Raw genomic sequence first — 16,850 nt, 5'->3', positions numbered from 1 at the left:
ATAAATTTGTTAGTCTCTAAGGTGCCACAAGTCCTCCTGTTCTTCTTTATGCATTGTCTAGGGACTTTACGCCCCTGACTCAGCTCTGAGGGTCACAGTGCTGCTGTTCCTGTGATTTTCTTGCTGTCTAAAAAATATTCACTGTGATGCTCAGCATTGCAACACTTGAGTCCCTTCATGGATTGCCCCCTGTGCAATTAAAGTGGGCTATTATCAACAGGATGAAAAATCACTTTTGTAGTGGTAATCAGGATGGCTCATTTCAAACAGTTAACAAGAAGGTGTGAGTCACAGTAGGGGCAAATTAGCATGGGGAAATTAGTTTTTTTTTTTTTAGTTCTTGTAGTGAGCCATCTATTCCCAGTCTTTATTGAGGCCTAATTTGATGGTGTCCAGTTTGCAAATTAATTCCAGTTCTGCAGTTTCTCATTGGAGTCTGTTTTTGAAATTTTTGGTGAAAAATTGCCACTTTTGCTTAGAAACTGTCTGGTTTGGCCAATGTACATGGTAGATACGCAGGTGAATTAGTCCCTGATGGAATCGATGATGTGGTTAGGTCCTATGATGGCGTCACTTGAATAGATATGTGGACAGAGTTGGCAACGGGTGTTTGTCTCTGTCTGAGGAGTGGAGCAAATGCAGTCTACAGCCACTAGCTGTCACTTTCAGCCCCCAATTCAAACCTCTCCCGTGCATCTTCAGAAATCTACAACCTATCCTGAAGGTTGATCCCTCACTCTCACAGACCTTGGGAGACAGGCCAGTCCTCGCTTACAGACAGCCCCCCCAACCTGAAGCAAATACTCACCAGCAACTACACATCACACAACAAAAACACTAACCCAGGAACCTATCCCTGCAACAACCCCATTGCCAACTCTGTCCACATATCTATTCAAGGGACACCATCATAGGACCTATCCCTATCTGCCACTACATCAGGGGCTCATTCACCTGCACATCTACCAATGTGATATATGCCATCATGTGCCAGCAATGCCCCTCTGCCATGTACATTGGACAAACCGGACAGTCTCTACGCAAAAGAATAAATGGACACAAATCAGACTTCAAGAATTATAGCATTAAAAACCAGTCGGAGAACACTTCAACCTCCGTGGACACTCAGTAACAGACTTTAAACGTCAAAATATATGTTCCATTCGATGCATCTGATGAAGTGGGCTTTAGCCCATGAAAGCTTATGCCCAAATCCATTTGTTAGTCTCTAAGTTGCCACAAGTACTCCTTGTTGTTTTAGATCTGTACAAAACGCTGAAGTTGCTGCTGCTTCGCCACCACTTTCCCAAACCTGATTGATTCATGCTGTGTTCTCGCCACCCACACCTCTGCCTGTCCCCAGCCCGGCTGTTAGTTCTGCCCCCACCTCTGCCCCTCAGGGCCCCTCTGCCCCTCCTACAGCCCCAGGGGTTGTTCTCCCTTCCCCTTCCCCCTCCCATCCCTGGGGCTGAAGAGAGGGAGGTGGAGGAGCTTCCAGGGATCATAGAGATGAGGAGCCAGGGGCTCGGTAGATGGGAGTCCTCCAAGATCATAGAGACTGGGGTCCATAAGGCTAGAGATGCTGATTTCCCATTCCCCCCTCTGCTGAGTGTCTCAGGGACACAGTCTGAGCCGAGATCTGTACCACACCTGGAACCAGGGTCGGATTCTGCCCCCAGAGACGGAGCCCGGCGGGAAAGTGAAGATCGGGGCCTCGTCACCAGCATTGATAAATGTCACCTGCCCCCGGTCACAGTCCAGAAAAACCCGGATCCTGCTGGGGTCCCGGCTCAGGGGCAGGGGGGTCACCGGGGAGGTGAGAGCCTGGAACTGATCCCCCCATCGCTCCACAGCCCAGATCCCCTCCTCAGGGCTAGGGATGATCCCTCCCTTCCTCCCCAAAGACTCTCTGGCCACCCCCAGAGCCCAGTATCCCGCACCCCCCACCTCCACCTCCCAGCAATGTCTCCCCGAGGTGAATCCCTCACAGCCCAACACACATTCCCAAGTGTCAAATCTCTCAGGGTTGTAGGGCAGATCCTGCTGTGTGTCTCCCCATCTCACATTTTTCTGATCCTCAGAGAGGATGAGTTGGGGATGAGCCGTATCTGGATCCAGAGTCACATTCGCTGGGAGAAGAGAGAGAATCAGAGCGTTAAGGGCAGAGCTCAGCCCTGGGGGAGGCTGGGACCATTTCTCACACTCCCCAGCAACCCTGTTCTGGCTGGGACAGGCCTGTATCCTAGGGAGCTGCCTCTGGTATACTGAGCAGAGATGTCACTGCAGCTCCTCAGTCTTTGTAATGGGTCCCACTTAGTTTCTCATTTATCACAGTATCAAAGGGGTAGCCGTGTTAGTCTGGATCTGTAAAAGCAGCAAAGAGTCCTGTGGCATATTATAGACTAACAGATGTATTGGAGCATGAGCTTTCGTGGGTGAATACCCACATGCATCCAAAGAAGTGGGTATTCACCCACGAAAGCTCATGCTCCAATACGTCTGTCAGTCTATAAGGTGCCACAGGACTCTTTGCTTCATTTATCACAGAGGCTTCAGCAGCTCCCAGATCCCGCTCCTGGTGCTGCCCCATTCATAGTGGCAGAGACACAGCCGAGAAGGTGCTAGAAGCTTTTATCGAGGAGGGAGCAGAAGAGGCAGGCAGATACCAGCTTTAATCGCCCCCCCCCCCCCCCACGTGGGAAGCTCCCTCCCCTAATGCAGCCTCCACTCCCAGGCCAGGGAACAGAGAGGAAGGTGCAGCGTTGGGGAAGAGCTGCTTAAGACCAGAGAGAGGGAGGTTGCATTGGGTGGGGTAGCCCCATCCCCAGCCCAGAGAGAAGGGAGAAGCTGCCGGCATCACAGGAAGAGCATCTCCCCAATCCAGGAAGCTGTGAGCAGCTCCAATGGAAGAGTCCAGCCCTGCCCAAAGGAAACGCAGGATGTTGGAGAAGAGTGAAGAGGAGACTCCCTGCACCAGGTGAAGCAGAGGGATGTGGCACAGAGCTCTGTTCGGGTGCAACTCAGTTAAGAGTAACAGAGGGTCCTGTGGCACCTTTAAGACTAACAGAAGTATCGGAGCATAAGCTTTCGTGGTTGAATGCCCACTTCTGTTAGTCTTAAAGGTGCCACAGGACCCTCTGTTGCTTTTTACAGATTCAGACTAACACGGCTACCCCTCTGATCAGTTAAGAGTGTTTCTGTTCATCAGAATGGGCGTGAACTGAGCACTAAGGGTGGTGTCAGGACTGTTTGTGTGGCCCCGTCCCCTCCGTGGCCCTGAGCGAGGCCCTGCCCCGTGGCCAGGCTGGGAGACTTGCCCACTATGAAGACCCCCTGACACTCCACTTGCCCTGGACATAGGTCTGGTGTTCTGAGAGCAGCCCCCGGCCTATGTCCCCGCTATCTGGGGTATGCAGGACTCCCTAATGCAGTCTGGGCTCCCTGGCTGGTGTCCCGGTTCTGGCTTCTGGCCTGGTCAGGGTGCAGGGCCTCAGGGAAAGAGGAGCAGGGGTGGAGCCACTGAGGGAGGCCAGCACCAGGAAGAAGTTGGTACCACGGGCACAGGCTACACTACACAGAGAGGAGCTGATCAGCTTCCCTGCCCAAAGAGCACAGACACTACCTGCGATGCTTCACACCTGCCTAAGACTTGCAGTTTGTGGGGGCAACATGGCCCTCTTCTCCCCCAAACTATGCCCATGCTGAAAAGTGTCCTAGTCATCCCACTTTTAAAAGTGGGGGGGGGGAGAGGGGAGGGGAACATCGGCCCTTGGATCTCCATACCATTTAATGTGTTATTTTTAGGACTATGAGTGTCATGGTCGCTGTCAGTTTGGTTGGTAACTTTAGCTACGATCTCATGAAGATGTTTTCTCTGGAATTTTCTCATAATTTAAAGACAATCTTCATCCGCAAACTCACCCTGTCTGTGTGCTCCAAATGATTCACCCCCTTCAATTGAAAGAAAAATGATTTTTCTCTTCAATTCGGACAGCAGAGTGTCTGGAGGGAGAAAGGAGAAGAGAGGTGAGATTTCAGACTTTCATATTTATAACAGCGTCCCCACTCTGAAACTGTTTTATATTTATGACAGAGGCACAGAGACACACTCATTTATTTAATATAAAGAGATCTGAAACCGTCTCTTTCCTCTCTGATTTGTACATTTCCCAGCACTAGAGCCAGCATCCTTGCAGCCTCACAACCATCCCAGGATAGACACTTTGTAAGAAAAATTTACTTTTCCCTCATCATTCCCTCCCACCTTTCAGACTCTGGTTGGTTCGTCTTGTTCACTTACAGCCTTTTTTCGTAACCTAGATCCAGATCGTACAAAGACTTTGGCATAAAAGTAACTTTACCCACTTGGTTCCCTTTGACACTAACGGGATGTTGAGAGTTTGTGAAATCCTGGCTCTAACTGTGAGCTGTTGGGTTTGTTTACTCAGTGTCTCTACAGAGAGCAGCACGACGGGGCCTTGTCCTCCATAGGCAGAAATAGAAATAATAATAAAACCATTTTATAAATGTGGAAATTGAGGCGGGGGAAGGTTGGCTCCATGGGCCAGATTCACCCCTGTACCGGCTAAAGGAGAGAGGGGAGGGGCCATTTGTGACTCCGCTGTTCAGTGGCTGCAGGGGCCGGTGCAGACCTTGGCACAGGCTGAGGAAGTTCTGAAGCAGCCAGAGTTACATCCCTATGACAATGGCCCCCGTGTGTCGCCCAGCGTGCAGAGTGTCAGAGGCCCAGCTTTACACTGCCCATGTCCCTCTGTCCCTCGTCCACCCCCTCCCTCTTCCAACCGCCCTCACCCCCCCCCCACCCCATTCCCAGCCCTCTCAGGAACATGCCTTGTGCCTGCAGCTGTGGAGGAGGCACGAGAGGCGCCTGGGCTGGAGGGATTCCTCACCGTGGGGGAGGGGCTTTCTCCTTCCCTGCTACAGCCCATTTGGCCCAGACTAGCTGCAAACGGGTCCAGAGCTCAGTGATGGGCTGGATCCGCCTTTGAGAAATGTGCCCCATGGCTGGTGATGGGGCAGTAGATGGGGAGGGCTCTGAGCTATAGAGAGTTCTTTGCCACGTGTCTCGCTGTTGCGTGTTGCCAAAATGCTCCGTATTTAACTGACCACCATATTCGGGGTGGGGAAGGAATTTTCCCCCCCGTCAGATGGACAGAGAGCCTTTGGGTTTTTTTCTGCCTTCCTCTGCAGCATGGGGCATGGGTCAGTGGCAGATTTAAACTAGTGTCAATAGTGGATTCTCTGTAACTTGTGTAGCGGGGCAGTTACCCTGTACCTGGGATAAAAGGAGTTAAAAGGTGAAAAGCAGCTGAGGTCGGCTGACTGGGGAAGCAGCCACAGCGGGGTCCACTCCCAAGTAGGCTACAGCTGGCCCTGGGAGCACAGGGTACCTCGGACAGAGCAGTGCTGGGGAAGGGCAGGCAGAGCTGGGGAGCTCTGGCCTGGCAAGTCCCAGGCTGAGGCCTTGCAAAGGGCCAGGGATGGTACTAGGGCTGCAGGGAGACAGCTGGGATAGAAAGAAAGCAGGTCCAACCCCTTTGCCAATGATGAGTGGACCTTGTGGACTGCAGGCTGCCGCAGAGAAATGGGGCTAGATGATGACTGGCAGTAGCCACTGAGGCAAGGTGGGTATACAGGGTTGGGGTTCCCCGGGAGGGGAGACCCAGAGTGTGGGGGTACTGCTGTGGGCAGAACCTCAAAGTAAGAGGCATCGGGGTCCAGGAGGTACAAGGGGACCTGAGGCAGGAGAGACACTAGCCAGCAGGGGGTGCTTCGGAGCTGAAGAGCTAATTCCCAGGATGACATGCAGGAGGTGCTGCACCGGTGAGTGCTCAACCTGTTACACTTGAAGTCTTTAAATCATGATTTGAGGACTTCAGGAACTCGACCAGAGGTTAGGGGTCAATTGCAGGAGTGGGTGGGCGAGATTCTGTGGCCTGCAATGTACAGAAGGTCAGACTGGATGAGTGTGATAGTCGCTTCTGGCCTTAAAGTCTTTGAGACATTTCTTACTTTACAGTAATTGTAATGGCAAGGCAGGCTTTTGGTAGAAATAAAGGTTTGACTTAATCCATCTGATTGTCTTGGACCCCAAGTGCAGGGCATTCTCACCCAACAATTAAATAGAAGCATCATATAAGTGTGACCCAATTGACCAACACCATTCTCTTCCCACAGTCTCAGCGGCTCATCCCAATTACCATTCCTAGATCTATTTTAGGTACCTTTTACCTTCCTCAGAGTCTCTGATAGCACAATACTTTTCTGGGAGAAATCGCTGACTTGCTCTTCCAGTTCAGGAGAAATCTCCTCTGGCTGCTCAAACTTCCTCTTCTCACACCTAGAGAGAAACAATTTCACGTGATCATATTTCATTGACTGACTCATTATAAATTCTGGTTAGTGAGTTGCTGCTCTAATGGGCCTGGAGTTAGAATTCCTCAACTTCTCCCAGCCTCAGAACAGGTGCAACACAGCCCATGGCCATGAAATGTTCCCCTCAAAGGATCATTAATATTCCTCAACTCTGGCCTGGAGAGATCAGCTCTGGGGATAAAGGGGGAATTGAGTCTCCATGGTCAATTCACTTCTTGGCCTCCATGCTCTGAGGGACAGGAAGTTCCTGGGTGAAGTGCTATAGAAATCTGACCACTAGGAACTAGACTGAGACACCAACTCCCCTCTCCCCAGCTCATTCCACACAGGTTTCCAAACAGCCTTCAGGCTGCTGGCCTGGGCTGAATGGTGACCAGGGCTCCAGCAGTGACAGGCCCATATTCCATCCCCAGAATCCTGAGTCAGCCCGTCCCCCCGGGGATGTGACATCTCTAGGAAATACTTGAGGTCAGTCTTTCCCACTGAATGGAGAATTCCAGAGTCTTCTGTGCAAGTGTGAGGACCTCAGGATGACATTGATCAGAGAGATTTATATCCAACATGTGACCTTCCCCACACATTTGGCTGTAGAGCCCTCTGGCGATGCAGTGCTAACATCACCACCAAGCTCTTTCCCAGCGTTGTGAAGTGTGAGGGGGAGGGTGAGAGCCATGTACCTGCTCAAGGTGCTTCTGACATCCTAGAGGAGAGAGAGAGAAAAGAATCTCAGTCCCATCTGACACAAACAGGGGGTGCCAGGGAAGGGATTTAGGAAATATGGGGTAGGAAGGCCCTTCCCCAGCTACTACGCTCCAGTGCTGATATTTTTCATTCAGTCTCACCTGCAGAAATTCACTCACTGGCTTCTGACACTTCCCCTCCAGCTCACTGATCAGCTCACTGAGACGGGAAACCTGTTCGGAGAGTTTACTGACATTTTCATTCTGGATCCTCACAATCTCCTCATCCAGCTTCTCCAGCTGGGCCAGCAGGAGTCGCTCTTGTTCCTCCAGGAACTGCCGCAGTTGCTGAAATTCAGTCACAATCTTCTCCCTCTCGGTTTGTATTTGTTTCTGTATGAAAATAGGGCAAGGGCTGGTCAGGGACATGGATGGAGCCCGGGATCCTTTCATGGAGAGCTGTGTGTGCAGGAGGCTGATTTTCTTTGAAAATACTAAGATTTCTGACATTTCATTCTACCTGTGGGTACTAGGCAGGGGATTCTCTCACACCTTCCCCTTTGGCCCATGTATTTCTCTGAAAGGGATGTTTCTCTGTCGGTCATGGTCAGCATATTGTTCTTTATGGTTTGTGGAAATTCAGACCCAGAGCAGCAGGAGGCAGGACTCAGCACTACACTGACAGAGACACCAGGGGAGTTAAAAGAAACAAACGTTTTAAAAATGCACAAAATGTCTAGACGCAGTGGACAGCAATTCACAGGGTCATTCAGTTCACTTGGGAGGATTTCTGAGAAAGCCACAAGGGCTAGACATTAACTCATTAACTGAAAGGGAAGCTTAGGGCTTATCTACACATGAATCAAATTCAGCAATCGAATGGAGAAACACACATATAAGCCCATGTTCACCAAGGCCACACAGGAGTCTGCCTCCAAACAGACCTCCCACTGCCAGTCCCTTCTGGTTCATAACAACGGGCACCTACGAGATACTCCCGGCTCTTCCCCTCTCCAGCCGCTTTCAATCCCAGCAGCTTTTCTCTCTCTTCCCTCAGAGTCTTCAAATGGGCCTGGATTCTTTCCTGGAGAAACAGAAATGATTTGGGAGGTTTCATCTGGATAGTTGAGAGGTATTTGGAAGTGGGTGTTTTTCCACCCAAAACCCAAGGCAACTGTGGTTCTAATCACTTTGTGACATCAGGACCACCAAGGAGATGAAACCTCACTAATGGAGACTGGGAGTGTGTCACATTCAGACTCATTACCAATTCCGGTTCAGTGTTTTTAGTAATTAGAGATCTCAATTATAACCGAGCTTTACTGGTATTTGTGAAGTGATTAGTGGTACAGCGCATAAACAGGGCACCAAAGTCATCTGGGGGTGAATCAATAACCCTGTTTTGTAGGAGGTTTAACAAACAAAGTGATACAAATCCCAGAAGCTACCAGGGACTGCACTGGTTGGGCTGAGCTGGTCTAAGCACCAGGGCAAACCCCATGAGATGCCGGGAGGCCATACGTCTGGTTTGAAGCTGCGCAGTCCCAGTGTTGTGGAGCACTGTCCCTGTCCGGTAGGGACCCAGCACTGGACGTGGCTTTGTCTGCTGCAAAAGGGAGAGGAGGAGACTGAGGATGCAGGAGGACACCGGTGGGCGTGGCACCTTCATACAGAATGATGCAGGTGGTGGCACACTGAAAAAAGCAGTGGTGGGCCAACACAGGGTGACTGATACTGGTGAGGACGAGCCCATGCAGGCAGGCATGGGCATGTCCTATGTTCTGGGGATGCCTCAGTGACCACCCTAATTAGACATGATGCAGATTTGTATAAAGAAGGGATTGGGGTTTGCCCCAGTGTTGTCCTAAACCCTTTCCCTGACAATGCCCCCTGGGCAGATGCCCCACGGTTCCATTCCCTGGTAAAGATCCCGGAATCAGTGCATTGTGGGAGATTTCAAAAGGCTGCCTGGTGGGACTACTGTAACCACTTTGGCTGGTCCTTACCCACATACACAACAGAACAGGTCAAACTGGCACCGGTCAGCTCCAGCCTGTGGTTGGTTTTGCTAAAACCCAGTGTAATCCCAGTGGTATTTGGCATGGACCTGAGCTGTCTGGAGCCGTTTTGTGTGGACTGAAGGTGCTCAGGATCCCACACAGTGTTTAACCCAGTGATCTCCTCTAGTGCAGGCCGGCAGCATCTGAGTTTAATCCCTCATGGAGCGACACGGGAGTTCAGAATCCCAGCGACAAACCTCCTCTCCCTACTGGGCCTGGGATTAAAGGTGTCTCCCTCCTAACGGACACACTTCATCACTGGGTGGGACTGGTGCTCAGATGTCAGCATGGCAAAGTGGTTCGGGTCCTGGACTGGGTCTGAGGAGATCTGGGTTCTATGCTAAGCTCTGTCACTGACATGCTGGGTGACTGTGGGCAACTCGTTGCCCTGTTTTTTGCCTCAGTTTCCCTTCTCATCTTTTATCTAGCTAGACCAGTGGTCATCTACCAGTCGATTGCGATCTACTAGTCGATCCTGGAGATTCTCCCAGTCGATCGCGATCTCCGGCGGTGCAGCAGGATTGCCTGCTGATGCTTAGGCAGGCTCCCTGCCTGCCCCAGCCATATGGCACTCCCAGAAGTGGCCAACATGCCCCCGCAGCCTGGGGTGAGGGCAGGGTTCTCTTCACATGGCTCCTGCCTGCAAGCACCACCCCCACAGCTCCCATTGGCCAGAAATGGGGAACTGTGGATAATGGGAGCTGCGGGAGTGGTTCCTGCAGAGAGGGGCAGTGCACGGAGCCACATGCCCACCACAGGGGCACATTGGCCCCTTCCAGGAGTGGCGTAGGGTTGGGACAGGCAGGGAGCCTGCCTTAGCACTACTGCACTGCCGCCCATTACCCGCCCAAGGTAAGTCAGTGCCGCCCAGCTGGAGCCACATCCCATACCCCCTCCTGCACCCTAACCCACTGCCCCAGCCCTGACCCTCCTCCCAGAGCCAGCACCCTGTACCCTTTTCTGCACCCCAACACTCTGCCCCAGCCCAGAGCCCCCTCCTGCACCCCAACCCCCTGCCCCAGGCTCAGCCCAGAGCTCCCTCCCAGACTGCAAACCCCTCGGCCCCAGCCCAGAGCCCACACCCACACCTGAATCCCAACCTCCTGCCCCAGACTGGTGAAAGTGAGTGAGGGTGGGGGAGAGCAAGCAATGGAGGGGGGGTATGGAGTGAGCGGGGCTTCTGGCGGGGTGTAGATCCTGCTTTCAAGATTTGATATTTTGCCTCTGTTGCCACACTGCCAGATCATTAATTTTCTTAAAGCATCTCCCTTACAATGAAGACTTTACAGAGCTGAGTGATGAGTCACACCCGTGACAGGCAACTTTCAGTGAAATTAGCCTGTAATTAAAACCCAAAAGTTAACCCATTACATTTGACAGCAATTCTCTACCTTGTACTCTTGGGCAGCCTCCTCTATGGGAACCACCGAGTGAGCGCGGTGAGCCCGGGATCTGTCGCACACCACACAGATGGGGGTTTCATCCTCTTCACAGAACAGTTTCAGAGCCTCCTGGTGTCTCTCACACACCCCGTCCCATCCTGCTCCCTTTGCTGCTTGTAAACTCAGCTGCTTGGTGATTTCTATGATATTTGCCAGCTGCCTGTTGGGCCTGAGGTTTCTCTGTTGCACAGTTTCTCCGCACTGAGGGCAGGAGACGGCTGTATCGGATCCCTCCCAGCACTGGCTGATGCAGGCTTGGCAGAAATTGTGCCCACACTCCAGAGTGACCGGTTCAGTGAAATACTCCTGACAGACGGGACATGTAGCTTCCTCCTGGAGACTTTCCACGGGGTTCTCTGCAGCCATGGCTCCCTCTGGGCAGTGGATCAGGGTTAGTTTCAATTTCCTGAGTTCACACTATGCCCCACCTGCAGCACCAAGGGGGTGTTTCCTTTTCTGAAAGTGACTCATGCTGTTTGCTGAGCAGGAAGGACCCAACCAATTTCACCCCTGGAGGCTTTAGTGAAAAAATGTACAGTCACACCTGTGACAGGTAACTTTCAGTGAAATTAGCCTGTAATTAAAACCCAAAGAAGCTCCTTGCCTACAATCAGCCCCTGTGCTGGTGTAGAGGGTCACTGAGGCATCCTCCTGTCAGGATGAGCCTGCAGGAGTTGTGTGTTTAAGGCAGAATAGTCAGGCTTGGCAGAATTTTTTTTTATAACATATAATTTTGACATGTTTATTTTAAGCAATTTTTATATTTATTGATTTAAACTTTCACAGTTGCACAACAATCTGGGTTTTAAGCATTTCATTCCAATTAAAATTTTCACGATTGTGGGAAATTATGGGGGATCAGCCAATATTTTGGTCAGACCAGAACTGCACCGCTACCTCGATATAACGCCACCGGCTATAACACGAATTTGGATATAATGCGGTAAAGCAGTGCTCCGGGGGGACGGGGCTGCGCACTCCAGTGGATCAAAGCAAGTTCAATATAACACGGTTTCACCTATAACACGGTAAGATTTTTTGGCTCCCAAGGACAGCATTATATCGGGGTAGAGGTATATTTAATGACACTAGACACTGATATTCAAAAAGTTGAAGCTTTAGAACTGTTAAAATTGTTTGTGAGCAGGTAAATCTCCTCCCTCCTCCAGCAGCTCCCCCAGGGCAATAACCCAATGCCTCCCCCACCACCAGGGGCAGCTCTAGGCACCAGCTAAACAAGCAGATGCCTAGGGTGGCAAAATGTATGGGGCGGCAAAACGCTGGGGCCCCACCTCAAGCAGTGTCCTGGGCTGGATCCTGACCACCCCGGGGGGCGGTAACCAGCCTGTTCTGCCGCAGGGTGCGGCGAGGCAGGGAGCCGACTAAGTGGGGAGCGTGTCCCCGCTGCTCTCCCGCAGGCAGCGGTCACCCCCCCAGGCGGGAGCCGGAAGCGCGGCCCTGCCCCAGCTGCAGAGGACAGACATCTCCTCCTCAGCTCGTCCCCGCCCCTGCAAGCCGAGGAGGAGCGGCCCGTCCTCTGCAGCTGGGGCAGGGCCGTGATACCGGCTCCTGCCTGAGGGAGGGGTGGCCGCTGCCCATGGGAGAGTGGCACGAACAAGCCAAGGAGCAGCCCGTCCTCTGCAGCTGGGGCAGGGCCGTGCTACTGGCTCCCGCCTGAGGGGAGGGGTGGCCGCTGCCCGTGGGAGAGTGGTGCAAACAAGCCGAGGAGTGGCCCGTCCTCTGCAGCCGGGGCAGGGCCGCGCTACCAGCTCCGCCTCGGGGGTGGCCGCTGACAGCAAGAGAGCAGTCAGAGCCAGTAGCGCAACCCTGCCCCGGCTTCAGAGGATGGGCTGCTCCTTGGCTTGTTCGTGCCGCTCTCCTGCAGGCAGCGGCCAACCCCCCGAGGCGGAAGCCGGTAGCACGGCCCTGCCCCGGCTGCAGAGGATGGGGGAACATGGCACCCCGGCGGTCCGCTCCTCCTCAGCTTGTCCCCGCCTCTGCCTCCTCCTCCCCTCTGCTCCACCTCCTGCCAGGGGAGGGGAGAGGGGAGCAGAGTGGCAACCTGGGCTGAACCCAGCACGTGCCGGGGCCAAGACAAAGACCAAGGATGAGCAGGGCTAGGATCCAGCAGGAGCCGCAACCCCTGGCCCTGGGAGCAGCGGTGACCGGAGATGAATCCACCTCCGGCCAGATCCGCAGCAAGGTAAGAGTCGGGCCAGGCGGGAGGGTCCCTGGGACCCCTGGGGAGCTTCTGCCTGCTGGAGCCCCAGAGGATGCTGCCTCCCTCCCCAGCCCCTCACAGCACTCCAGTGCCTGGAGTCTCCTTCTGCCTCTCCTCCTGCAGGGGGAGAGCGACCTGGCAGAGAGGGGCAGCATCTGTCCAGCAAGCCCAGCACCTCTTCCTTGGCTCCTCCAGCCCCAGAGCTCTCTCCATTGCATGCCCCTCGGGCTCCCAGCTGGGCGGCCTCAGCGCTGGGAAAACGCCAGCAGGGCTGGGTCCAGTGTGTATTCGAGCTCGTGGGGAGCTCTCATACCCCAATGACTTACCTATGGCAAGTACAGTAGTGCAATAGGAGTGTGACGTGAAAAATATCATGTCACGTTGTGACACAGTCACTCAAATCATGATTACTTGTGTCTACTGTGCTGCCCTATGAGTGCCAGTCACGCTAATTTCCATTTCGCTCCGGTGCCAGTGGTTATAGGGCTAAAATGCCGGGACAAAAACCAAAATGACTTTCTGGTGCTGCTTACCGGCAACAAAGAGAGAAATGGCAAAAAGGATCAGAAAAACTATCTCGTACTTCAAAAAAGTATTTTAAAAAAGTTGACGATCAAGGAAAAAGCTCTAAGCAATGCATTGAAGGTGACTATTCATCAACTGATGAAGACCGATCGAACCAAAGATTACCTTTATCCACTGATAAAGATGAACAACAATCTGACCAAAGATTATCTTCGCTAACTGATAAAGACGAACAATCACAATCCATCCAAAGATTTACTACTTCAGCTGAAGAGTCCAGCAATGAAGAACTGTTATACAAATCTAAAACTGAAGAACAATTATTGGAAGGTGGAGAGACTGACATAGGATCGGATCCCAAGTATATGGCTGACAATAATTACTGATACAATGCGAATTATTATTGTGAAAAAAGGTCCTTCAAAACTAGATCCTACAATTGAATATCCATTTAATGAGTCGAATTGTCGATTTATGCCATCCAGTATGAAGAAAAAAATGAAAAATGGGGAACAAATTAATAGATCGTGGTTAGTGTATTCAAAGACCAAATATGTAGTTTTTTGTTTTTGCTGCAAACTGTTCTGTAACTCGGACATTCTTCTGGCAACTGCAGGTTTTAATTACTGGTGAAATTTGCATCAGCATTTGAAAGAACATGAAACATCAAAAAATCATTTATGCTCATTGACAAATTGGATTGAGCTGTCAAACAGATTACGAACTGGTACAACAATCGATTCGGTACAGCAACGTCAACTAAATTCAGAAATTCTACGTTGGCAAGTGGTGTTGGAACATTTACTGGCAATCATTAATTTCCTAGCCGAACAGTGCCTCGCATTCCGTGGATCCTCGGATATTTTATATGAGAATAACAATGGAAATTTATTTAAATTGGTTGAATTATTGGCAAAATTTGATAATGTTATGGCTGAGCATGTACGAAGAGTGAAAGATGGAGAGATTCACACCCATTATTTGGGTAAAAATACACAAAATGAGATAATAGAATTAATTTCTAATGGAGTGCGTAATGAAATTTTATCAAATTTGAAACATGCCAAATATTACTCAATTATAGTTGATAGTACTCAAGAATTGAGCAAAACCGAGCAAATGTCAATAGTTTACGATTTCTGAAAATTGATGAAAATGCAGAAGTGAAAATTTGTGAACACTTTCTAGAATTTATACCAGTGAACGAAACTACTGGGAAAGCCCTCACAGATGTAATTCTACAGAGATTGGAACACTATGGAATACCTTTAGAAAATATGGGCGACCAAGGGTACGATAAAGGCTCAAACATGCGAGGACGACATGCAGGTGTACAGCAAAGAATATTGAATTTAAACGATCGAGCTTTTTTCATTCCTTGCCATGTGCATTCGCTCAATCTGGTTGTCAGTGATGCCGCCAAATCATCTAAAGATGCATTTCATATTTTACCACAGTGCAAGCAATTTACAACTTTTTTAGTGCTTCCACACACCGTTGGGCAGTCTTGAAGAAGCATCTTGAACAAAAACTCACACCTAAACCTCTGAGTCAAACTAGATGGGAAAGCAGGATAGAAGCTATTAGACCATTCCAATATTCATCAGGAGAGATTTACGATGCATTATTCGAAATAAGCCAGGACTTGTCGTATGATCCTTCATTTCGACATGAAGCTGAAACATTGGCTCAGAAAATGATGCAGTTTCAATTTTCATGTTGCACGGTTATTTGGCACAATATTCTAAATCAAATTAATTTGACCAGCAAAGTTATGCAGAACATAACCATAGACATATCTGAGGCAAAGACGATTTTGAATAAAACGCTGGAATATTTAAAAAAATACCGTTCAGATGAAGGATTTGAAGAAACTGTCAAAGAAGCAACAACAATAGCAGAGGATCTTGATTTTGAACCAATGTTTGCACCTCAACAATTCATTCGTCCTCGGAAAAAAACAAGACAGTTTTGTTATGAGGCTCATGATGATCCTATTCTCGATCCACACGAATGGTTTAGAGTTGAATGTTTCTATTGTATTTTGGATGTAGCTATAATTTCCATTGAAGAAAGATTTTGTCAGTTGCATGGTCATTGTGAAACTTTTGAATTTTTATACGATATTGGAAATATTAAAAATCAGTTTTCCAAAGAAGACCTCATGAAGCAGTGCCAAGACCTACATTTAGCGCTCCGTACTGATAACGCTGCTGACATTGATGCAGTAGAATTGTATGATGAATTAATAGCTTTATCTGAGCTAATAAGTCCTAAAACTTCTCCTCTAAAAGTATTAGAATTTATAGCAAGAAATGATTTTTTCACTCCAAACACTGCTATAGCATTACGCATTCTTTTAACATTACCAGTATCAGTGGCTTCTGGTGAGTGCAGTTTCTCAAAACTGAAATTACTAAAAATTTATTTGAGGTCCACCATGTCTCAAAATCCTATGTCAGGACTGGCATTAATTTCAATTGAAAGTACTATTGCAAAAAAATTAGATTTCATTGACTTATTAAAAGACTACGCAACTATAAAAACCAGAAAAATTCAGTTCATATACATTCTTTTAATTTATGAGAAACTGGAAGACACTAACGTTTTTCATTACAGTGTATAGTTGAACTCAAATTGTTTGTAACTGTGTTTGGGTATGTATTCACTACCCGCCGTATCGGCGGGTAGCAATCGATTTATCCGGGATCAATATATCGCGTTTTGTTAAGACGAGATATATCAATCCCCGAACGTGCTCACCATCGACTCCGGAACTCCAGCAGAGCGAGCTGCAGTAGCGCAGTCGATGGGGGAGCCACGGCCCTCAATCCCGCGCCATGTGGACCCCAGGTAATTCGATCCAAGATACTTCGACTTCAGCTGAAGTTGCGTATCTTGGATCGATCCCCCCGCAGTGTAGACCAGCCCTTTTTGTTAAAATTAAATGTCAAAATTGCACTAGTAGGAAATTGTTTTATTTCACTAACTACAAATTCTCTGTTTTCATTTTTTTAAAAATTTAAACAGTCAAAACAAAATGGCAAAGTGCAAACATGTGTAAAAGCCAAAAAAAAGCAGGGGGGGCAGCCAAACTTTTTTTTGCTTGGGGCAGCAAAAACCTAGAGCTGGCCCTGCCTGCAAATGTGCCGCCCCAAGAACCCGCTTGCTTTGCTGGTGCCTAGAGCCGGCCCTGACAGAAACCTTCTCAGTGCCCAGCATCCAAACACCCTTAACTCTGACCCGGTGGGTTCTGGTGACTATTTCTACATGTGTGAAATATTAAATTCAGAGACATCCCTTTGCCTTTTGCTGAGGGGGGCTCTTTCCTGTCTCTGGATGAGGGAGAGGCTCTCCCATAAGTGCTCCCACCTCCTGCTCCCGTTGCCTTGGGGTGGGAAGGTTTCTATTCATGGTTTTTCCTGGTCTGGGGAGAGGCTCTGTCCTGTTCCACATCATCCACCGTTTTCTTTGGCTGGGATAGAGCAGCTGGTGGCTTTAACCGTAGAAACTGTGTGCAGAAGCT

General features: G+C 49.8%; 1 protein-coding gene and 1 pseudogene across 8 annotated transcripts in view; both read right to left on the bottom strand.

Moving 5' to 3' along the window:
- The window catches only part of LOC103305721 (butyrophilin subfamily 1 member A1-like), a 281,081-nt gene that overhangs the window by 59,161 nt on the left and 205,070 nt on the right, over positions 1-16,850 (bottom strand). The window lies entirely within an intron of this gene.
- LOC122173297 (zinc finger protein RFP-like) lies at positions 287-12,061 on the bottom strand (annotated as a pseudogene).

The sequence above is a fragment of the Chrysemys picta genome, chromosome 12 (genome assembly GCF_011386835.1).
Source record: "Chrysemys picta bellii isolate R12L10 chromosome 12, ASM1138683v2, whole genome shotgun sequence".
NCBI lineage: Eukaryota > Metazoa > Chordata > Testudines > Emydidae > Chrysemys > Chrysemys picta.
This window is presented reverse-complemented; position numbering and strand designations above follow the sequence as displayed.